The following is a 9,897-nucleotide window of genomic DNA, read 5'->3' as shown; positions in this document are numbered from 1 at the left end:
TGGTGAAGGCCACAGGCGGTGGGTGCATGAGTCACATACACACCCTCGATTCAGTGCATCCTTGCCCATGTGGCTTTGCAGAGACTCCACACATGGGTGCAAGCATTTGGCTACATCACTATGACTTTACTCTAGTGGGCCCTGAGCAATAAACATCAAACTATTTCATTTCCATTTATGTTCCTCTTATTTTTTCTTTATGTTTCAGGTGGGGCATTATACTGATTGTATAAGTAGGTTAGATTATCTATGAAAGTCATTTTAGGATAAAAGAGTTCAATTTTTTTTCTTGACAGGGGGTACTGGGGAGGATGGGATTGAACCCCTGCCCTAGAAGCATTTCTGACCATCCTTTCCCTTAGTTCTCCTCCCTCTTGCCCACTTCAACAGTAGGAGGTGCTGGCCTGCAGGAGCTCCCCCAAAAGGCACTGGACCCTAGCCGTCTCTGTCCTGGGTCTCTGACCACCACCCCCTGCCAAATGTGTGCTCTGTAAGGAAATAAGGAGACCGGCAAATAGTCACTGTCACTAATTTTATCATATAATAACATGATTTTTTAAAATAAAACATTTAATTTTTAGAAAGTTGTGGTATTTCTGGTGAGTGGGCCTAGCTGGAGAAAATGTAACTGCTTAAAAATGGGGCCCACATGGCCTTCGTCATTCCAAGATCGAGAGACCTCTTTAAAAACACCCAATCATGAATCCCTCCAGCTGGACTGAGAGGCCGTCTCATTCTGTCCACTTCCTGCAAAGATGATCCTGCAACCTTGGGCAAGTACATAGACCCAAATTTTGCATTAGCTGAAAAGGATACAAAGACACTTATTTTCAGTGAGGAAAACATTACAACATTCAGATCCAGGAGGGGAGTTTTTCCCAGGTAGGAAGCCAACAGGGTAACGGTGAAAGCTAAGACTTTGCAGCCAGACGCCCTGGGCTCCTCAGTTCAGCTCTTGTGATCAGCGAGTTTTACTTATCACCCCTGTAATTCAGATTCCCGGGCTGTCGAGTGAGGGCACCAATGGCACCTGCCTCACACAATGCCTGTGGGGATGAAAAGAGTTATCTGCTGTCAGCACCTAGAGGAATGTTTGGCGTGGAGGAATCACTCGGTAAGTGTTAGCTATCAGGATTCTTCTTCCCTGGAAATTTCCTTCCTTTGACTCCAGCGGGCCCCCCGGGGAAGCGGGGAGCACTGCAGAACGACTCAGCAGTGCTTGTTGCGATCCTGCTATGCCAGGTGCACGGTGCTCTTTCTATCCATGTCATCAAACACAGATCAAATTAGAGGGGAAAGCTCTACAGGAAAACAAAGACACCAGAGAATTCCCCTCTGACAGGCACAGACCAAGACAAAAGGAGTTATGTGAACATGAGCCATATATTCAGAAGAGTTTAGACAATACGTTTCTTTGTTATATTGCATGAGTTCATGGCACCCAAACACGCTGCAAATACAGGAGGACAATAGCTGACATATCAGGTTTTGCAGTCATACTACCAGTGGCTGACTGTTTGCCAAACTGCCTTCGGCTTCGGCCCTGAATTCACATAACAAAAAGAGGAGAGTATTAAAATGCTCACTTCCATTTGGCTTTAAAAGTCCCAGCTTAGCTGAAAGATAAATCAAAACTAAAACCAGAATGTAGCCCGTTGCATTTGATGCAGGATTATTAGTTTATTCCTTTCCTGAGGTATCTACATAGCAAGAGAGAGGGTGTTTCGCAAACATAAGCAGAGGGGAAGCCTGCACAGAATTTATCTGAGTTATTAGTTTACATCAGCCCATGGGTGTTGGACTAGTTTTCTAGGGCTTAACAAATGACCACAAATTCGGTGGCTTATAACAACAGAAATTTATTCTTTCACAGTTCTGGAAGCAAGAAGGCCAGAATCAAGGTGCCAGCAAGGTTGGTTCCTTCTGGAGAGCTGCGAGGGAGCACCTGATCCGTGCTTCCCTCCCAGCTTCTGGAAGTTACCAGCCATCCTTGGCATTTCTTGGCTTGTAGCTACATGACTCCAAACTCTGCTTCTGTTGTCACATGGCCGTCTTCTCCCTATGTATCCCTGTGCTTCACATGGCATTCTCCTCTGTGTGTCTGTGTCCAAACTTCCCTTAGGGTGCTGGATTGGAGCCACCTTAATGACCTCAACTTACCTCGATTACATCTCCAAAGACCTTTATCCCAAATAAGGTCACATTCCCAAGTACCAGGGGTTAGGATTTCAACATCTCTTTTGGGAGGACGCAATGCAGACAATAACAGGTGATGAATTTGCTAATTGCTAAAGAGAATTTAGAGTCAATCAAGTTCTGCCCACTGGCTTGAGTATCTTCATTCCTTATATGAGGAGGGCAAACAGACTTGATTTGGGTAGGGATAACTCTCTTCTAGTTTTCACTTGAGTTCTGTTTTGATATTTTTTTCAGTTTTAGAAGAAATGGTAATTGCCTTGTCTCTAAATCTATTATTAACTCTTTATGTAGATAAGTCACGCCAGAAGGTAAAATTACAAAGGCTGTTGAGTTAGTCATTGTTGGGCATGACATGGGAGAAAGAAAATAGAGGCCACCTCAGAGAAGTTCCTCCACTCTTGCCAGAGGCTGGCTGTGTGCAAAGAACTTCACCAGCTGGGAGGGAAAGTAGCAAACAGGGCCCCTCTCTTTAAAGAAAGCCTGGAATAACATATTCCAGCCCCTTCTGTATCTTAAAAGCAGGCATGAAGTTTGGTTTAAGGCTATTAGCTTCCAAAATTACAAATGTAAGATCGAAGGGAAACAACAGTGACATAGTTCCATGCAGGCAAAATGGTTCCTCCCTTTCCCATCCTTTAGGAAAAAACAATAACAAAAAATTGCTTGTGGAGAGTATGAAAGTTATTTACCTGTTTGTTTTGTCTGTTTATTTATATCATGGGTCAGAAATGGGGGCCCATGTGCCAATCTGATGGCTGCCTGTTTTGTGAATAAAGTTTTATTGAAACACAGCCACCCCTATTTGTTTTATTATCTATCGCTGCTTCACACTACATGGCAGAACTGGGTGTTGCCAGCAAAGCCTGAAACATTTACCATCTGGCCCTTAACAGAAGAAGCTTGCCAATCCTTTAGATTTAGGGAATTAGGAACTAAAGGATATCACGAGGCACCAACACCCTACTCATGGATTACCAGTAGTAACTTGCAACCTCTTGGCGTTGCCATTTCTTTAACAAGCCTATGAGCTTAGTGGTAAACACTTGGAATTTGTGCCTATTGGTACAAGCCAGGCAGGGTTTAAACAACCAAAAACCCCTAGCAATCATAAGAATAGGGATGCCAAAAGCAGATACTATTAAGAATCAGAATCCCAGGGACTTCCCTGGTGGTGCAGTGGTTAAAAATCCGCCTGCCAATGCAGGGGACACGGGTTCAAGCCCTGGTCCGGGAAGATCCCACATGCCGTGGAGCAACTAAGCCCGTGCACCACAACTATTGAGCCTGCGCTCTAGAGCCCGCGAGCCACAACTACTGAAGCCTGTGCGCCTAGAGCCCGTGCTCCGCAACAAGAGAAGCCACCACAATGAGAAGCCCACACACCTCAACGAAGAGTAGACCCCGCTCGCCGCAACCAGAGAAAGCCTGCGTGCAGCAACGAAGACCCAACGCAGACATAAATCAATAATAAATTTTAAAAAAAAGAAAAAAAGAATCAGAATCCCAGAACTGATAGAAAGGAAGACTGAATCACAGTCTAGGATAGCCTTCTAGGGCTTGAAGCAGGGTGTGGATGAAGAATGCCACCTGCCATATCAGTAAACCAAGGATGTTGCAGCCATCAAGCCCTCAGCCACTGCAGCCAAGCCCAACGGTGCACCCTGAGGGGCTTCAGGATGGAAAAAAGGAGGATACTGGCCCCAGATAGCTAAGGTGCCCATCAAAGGAGTGATTTCAGTGAGCCCAGACTCTTGTACCTTCCCATACATGGAAAAGTGCTAAAATCCTTAACTTGAGATGTCTGGTTTTCTTTCATTAACAGTAACCTTTTGATGTACCAACTCCCTGGTTTTTGTTGCAGAAACTCTATATCCCGGCTCCTGCCTTACTCTTCGAAGCAGTTCCTCACGGCTATCTGAGAGGCTGCCTCCCGGGCTCAAGTCCTCAGCAAGTCCACCAAATAAAACATAATTCTCAACTTTTAGGTTGTGCACTTCTTTTCAGTTGACAAGGGGATAAAATCCTCTTCTTATGCTTGTTGATAACCACTTTCTGGTGTTGGGATGAAATCTGGCACTTCTCCCTGCTACTGTCATCCTTGTACTTTGTCCCCTCCTTTGCTTGGGTCACCAAACCACGGGAGGGTATCCCCCAAACAGTGCTGGAGACCCCTGAGCCGTTCACGGGGTCCCCCCCAGAGCACCTCAGACCCAGTGCTCTATAAAAAGCACCTGCCATTCTGTCCCAGGGGCTGAGGCTCCTCTCCCAGCTCCCACACCCCTCTCCCCGGCCTATGGCTTTGATCGGGTGTGCCCGTATTCTCAACCCAAACTGTCTTTCCGGCCGGGCCCTATGGATGAATGCCTCGGCTGAACTGTCTGCCTGGCTTCGCATCAGATCATCTTTGAATCCAGGCTCTGCGGCGAAAGTGCCAGACCTGATCTAGCCCAGTCCGCTCTGACCTCATTATTTTTCCCCTAAGGGCACAATGTCCAATCTCTACCACTAAGCCACAGGGACTTCGATGTACTATATTGGCTGTTGCCTTTTTGCTGAATCTGTCTTTCCATGACAGTTTCTGGGTTAACCCAACTTAGAATATACCAGAACCTGAAGGGGCTGCTAATCTTTTATGTCCTAGGAGAATATATACATATATATGGCATTTAGAAGCTTGCCTGACTATAATAAGCACCTAATACATGGTAGTTTTTATGTTATTATGTTATCTGAGCCAATGACTGTAGTTTCTTAAGTGCTACCCAGTATTCAGAGAGCTTCTTAGAACCAAGCGTTTACTTCTAAGAACAGGATTTGTCTTCAGGTTATTGAAACTGTGGTCTTACCTAGGATCTCTCTTGAATATTTCTCAATTCCTATTTCCAGGTGGAGAAGGAAAGCTTGGGAAATGTGCCTTTAAGTAGAATGAGAAGGCAAGAATACATGTATTTACTTTTCTTATTTTATTTTTAAGCCACTGAAGCTCAGTTGGGCCAATAGATAAGCGATCCTTGAACTGTCACAAGCTTTGTCTAAAACAGAAGCATGTTTTTCATTTTCTCAACAGAATGTCTTTTATACTTTTCCATATAGCAAGGATTGTTTTTCCCCAAATACTAGCACAGAAAGAACTACTCAGAGTCAGAGATAGCATATTTACCCAACATAACTGCAGCCCTCCAGGGTCATCTATTTTCATGTGCTTTTAGATGATCCATGGTTATGAGGTGCTGAGTATTTACTGCTCATTTGTTGAGCTTCAGGTCTCTCCCATGCTGGTGTCTTGTCCTTTGAACTCTTTGTCCAGCCAGCCCTGGGAGACAGGGCTGCAGGAAGGGGTGTAATAGAAATCAGGAAGCAAAGGTGCTGGTTCCCCAGCAGCGGCCAAACTGGGAATGGACCTGTTTCAAAGATTATTTGGGACAAACACATGCTGTACCGTTCCCAACACTACCTGTCCAGTGTCTGCTCCAGAAGCACCCACGTGGGGTGGATAATAATTAATGGGCCTGTAGGGACCAGACCAGTAACTTGGTAACCACAGGGAAATTTTAGACAGTGGGCCTGGCTCCAGATATGAGATAATCTGTGATCTTTAGAATCAGGCCTCATTTAGAAGAGCTGGAGCTGGAGTTGAGCCCATACTAGCCTGTAGGTAAGAGGGCCTCCCAGAGGCATTTTGTCTAACACAAAGCCCAGAAGATTCCTTCTATCTTGGACTTGCTTTATTGTTGCCCTCATCACACAATATCATAAATATTTCTCCATATTCTCCACTAAATTCTGAGCTCCTTAAGTGGTATGATCATATAATTTTCATGTTTAGATCCCCAATGCCTGTCAATCAGCCAATGCACTAACCAATCAATTCATTTCAGGTGAAAAAGAACACTGTACCACACACCTCTCAATTAGACCAAGCAGTTGAGATACTAATGGGGCTTTAGGGACTCCTCCAGGGTGGATTAAATGTGGCATCTTCCTTTCTCCTACCTCATTCTCTGGGTCATTCACAAATGGACTGGGAATGTTGGTCCCCCTTGTGTCTTAAAACTAAAAGCCTCTGTCTGGTTGTGGGGCGATGGAAGAACACTTGGGACTAATGAAATTTTTCCCACCTACCTGCCAGGTGGCATGAACGTCGTCCAAGGCTAGATGCAGGGATTCATCCAAATGCTTGTTGTCATCTATTGCATCATCCTCTTCTAAGGAAAGAAAACAGCTTCCATATCTCTGTGCCCCTGAATGTTCTTGGTCTAATCTGACCAAAGGCAGCTCTTGGCCTTTCAGTGCCAATAGCACTGACCATCCTAGTACCTACAGTGTCACCCTGACCAAGCACTCTGGAGGTGTGCATGACTCATGGAGTCCCACCTCCTGGAAGTTACAGCAGGAGTGTGGATAGTATAGCAGGGCCAGAGTCACAGCAGGAGAGGTGACCAACCTGTCATTTACCAGAGACCAAAGCAAGTTTTTTTCATTCTCAACCCCCCTGAATAATACTCTATTTATGTTTTATTCCTTTTAAATGAATCCAAATTTGCCCCTCATTTCCTTACTTTTAGTATCTCATTCCAGATCTATTTAGATCCAGTGCCCTTCCTGTACCTATTTAAAACCCACTAGTTTACCATCTGAGTCAGAGGTTCTGGACTCTGACCTCTGGTTCAATATTTGAGACAAGATGAAGAGGTGACTTTAAAACTTTCAAAGGATAAGAACCAAATCAGCACATCCAACCCTTACAACCTGCCGTGTATCACAGAAGTAACTATATGGATGTTAAAAGGGTGAGCAGAAGTACCTTTGGCTCCACATTCCCCTGGTTACACTGAGACATTGTAAGAAGCCATCAGGAAATAGATGAAGGAATTAGAGGGGAAGGAACTATGAGCTCTGCTAGCTGGAAGCCACATGCCTTGTGGGGGAACAGATTCTTTGACCACCTCCAACAACAACTCCCAACCTCTTTGGAATTCTGACATCCCATCACTATCTATTTGATTATCTAGTCTTGATATGACAGCTTCCATCTTGCAGGAAACAAGTTACACAGCGTCGATTCATTACATTTTTTCAAATGAATGTGAATGAACAAGACTTTTATTGCAAGCATTTTACTGCATCCCTTGAAACAACTTGCAACGCCTTGGCTAAACAAACACCATTTTTCAAAAATAAACTCGAGCGGTTGTGTAGCTATTATAGCACTGTAGCCACTAGGGGAGCATTACTGCAAGAGTCCTAGGAGCTAGCAGAGAGCAGTTGTAACCTCAATCAGGAGACAGCACAAGAGAGGGAGAGTTTCCCAGGAGGTCCAGGCACACTTCCTGCAAATGAAGTTCAGGACATTTCCTCAAATCCTTCCAGTAAATCCTCCCTTTACTTGAGCTAGATTCAGTTTTTCAGTCCTTGAAACAAATGATCCTTGACTAGAGCATGCTGAACTGGAACTCAGAAAAAGGATAAATGGAGAAAAATCAGTAAAAAGCTTTGCAGGCCCATCACCTGCCTTCTCTCGTTTGACCATCCGAGCACAATACCCTGTGGGAGTGGAGGGTGAGAGAGAGCTTGCCTCTGTGTCTGGTATCACTCTCCCACCTAACAGAGCCATCTTGCCATCTGAAATGCTTAACTCGGATAAAAGAGGGCATTTTCTTGGCCTCTTTAACTGATATCTTTGGGTAGGGCAAAGGAAAAAGAGACATTGACCAACATGAAGAGGAAAAATAAAACAAAACATGAAAACCTGTGGCAAATAATTCCCACCCAAGCATGCACACTCCTTTACAGAGCACATAAAAGACCCTGGATTTGGAAAAAGACTCCGTTCCCTCAGAGTCATACTTACATTTTCAATAAAAATATCTTTGCTCTACACACCCATCTGGCTGCCTGAGTCTACTATAAAACAAGCTCCAGCTTGGCCTGGTTGTAAGGGGGGAATGTGAAGCTGGGAAGATTATTTCCCCAGCTTCTTTTAGCACCGCCCCCCCTTTATTGTGGTAATTCCTTGACTTTCACACCCAGGTTCCCATAATTGCTTTATTTCCCTTGTGCTTAAGGCCAGGTCAGCACACAGTGGTTGGTGGCCCAGTCCCTCAAGTCTCCTCTTTCTGCCGAGTCACCGTGAGTCTTACTAGTTCATACAGGAAGTAGTAGTGTAGATAAAAGGGTTTGGCTTAGACAGGCTGACAGCCCACAGCTAAGGAGCCCAGTGCCTTCTCTGGGCCTCAATTTCCTAATGTATAAAATAGATATTTCTGCTCTCCTGGGTTGCTGACAGGCTTGCAGAGCTCCAGGCTGGGAGCAGGTACACGCCAGGCTCTACACACTACACTGCGTGGGGCCTGGCCTCTCCCCGAAATGTACTCACCTCCTTAGAGTTTCTGTTAGTGGGTCCAAGAGTGCATGGAATTTAAGAACAAGTTGATAAGGCAACGAGACGTGGGCAGAGGACGGAGGACGTTTGCTCAGGGGCACTTTTGTGCCCTCACATCCCACTGCAGGGGTAGAATGTGCTTTCGTACACTTACCATGGACTCAGATGAAAACTTCAGAGGAGGTTGAGGAAGCCGTCAAGCAGAAAGGCTGAAGGAAGGTGAGCAGTAGAAGTCAGCATAATTCTGCATCAAGATCAAAACTGAAATTCTGCAGATAAAATTTTATTGTGAAAGAAGGATGTGAATTAATGGGAATTACAATCTAATGAAGTTAGAATTAACTACTATCTTAGCTGATTTTTTATATACTGAGTTGAAAGGAAGTTTATAGCATTCTTCTTATTATTAATAATATTAATATAATGTTATTATTAATTATTATTATTATCATGTTTAGCCAATTCAGAGTCTTTTGGGGGAACCAAAATGTCTCTTAACGACTTAAAGAAATTAAATTACTTATTTAGAGCCTATAATAAATCTCTTTGACTCTTTGTTAACGAAAGCTTTAAATCCATCATTCAGAGATGGATTCCAAGAAATAGCAAACTTATTAAGATTTAATCATACAGACTAAACAGCTAAGTCCAAGTAGTGAATTTGACTGAATTTAGCTGATGATGTGGATGAGAATTTCATTCTCTGAAATATCTTAGAAAATAAATTCTGGGACTTCCCTGGTGGTCCAGTGGTTAAGACTCCACGCTCCCAGTGCAGGGGGAATGGGTTGGATCCCTGGTCAGGGAACTAAGATCCCACATGCTGCATGGTGCAGCCTAAATAAATAAATAATAAATAAATAAATAACACTGTAAAAAATGAAAAAAAGAAAATAAATTCTATGATTGTTAATGTGAGGATAACAACCCCTGTGCACAACTTTATGTTCAATCTTTATCTAGTTGGTTATAGTTTTAAAATTTAACTAGTAGGCTAATTAGTTACTCCCACACCATTTTCTATAAAGAATAATAAGCCTCTAAGAAGGTTTTATAAACTAGAACCTGATAACATAAGTTACCTATAGGTGGAAAACAAACGTAAGTACGTGAAATAGAACTAGGAATAAATCCAACAAAAAACTGTCTACCATATGAAGCTATTTAGTTACTTTGGTACCAACTTCTTAACCAGGTGTGGAAAAAAACAGTTTGACTTTTTATAAATATAAAATATTTAACTTTTTACTTTTTCGAGTTTAAACTTTACCTATTTGAAGCACATTCCAAAAAGATTCCTTTGCACTTCAAAATCT

General features: G+C 43.5%; 1 long non-coding RNA gene across 1 annotated transcript in view; it reads right to left on the bottom strand.

Moving 5' to 3' along the window:
• Nucleotides 1-606: 606 nt before the first annotated feature.
• LOC118904109 overlaps nucleotides 607-9,897 on the bottom strand; it is a 59,669-nt gene continuing 50,378 nt past the window's right edge. Inside the window, exons 2-4 of the long non-coding RNA XR_005021931.1 lie at nucleotides 8,736-8,850; nucleotides 6,322-6,404; nucleotides 607-1,046 (exon numbers count right to left, since the gene is read on the bottom strand). This is a non-coding gene — a long non-coding RNA (uncharacterized LOC118904109). The remainder of the gene's footprint in view (nucleotides 1,047-6,321; nucleotides 6,405-8,735; nucleotides 8,851-9,897) is intronic.

The sequence above is a fragment of the Balaenoptera musculus genome, chromosome 11 (assembly GCF_009873245.2).
Source record: "Balaenoptera musculus isolate JJ_BM4_2016_0621 chromosome 11, mBalMus1.pri.v3, whole genome shotgun sequence".
NCBI lineage: Eukaryota > Metazoa > Chordata > Mammalia > Artiodactyla > Balaenopteridae > Balaenoptera > Balaenoptera musculus.
Note: the sequence above shows the minus strand (reverse complement) of the source record. Positions and strands in the feature narration are given on the sequence as shown.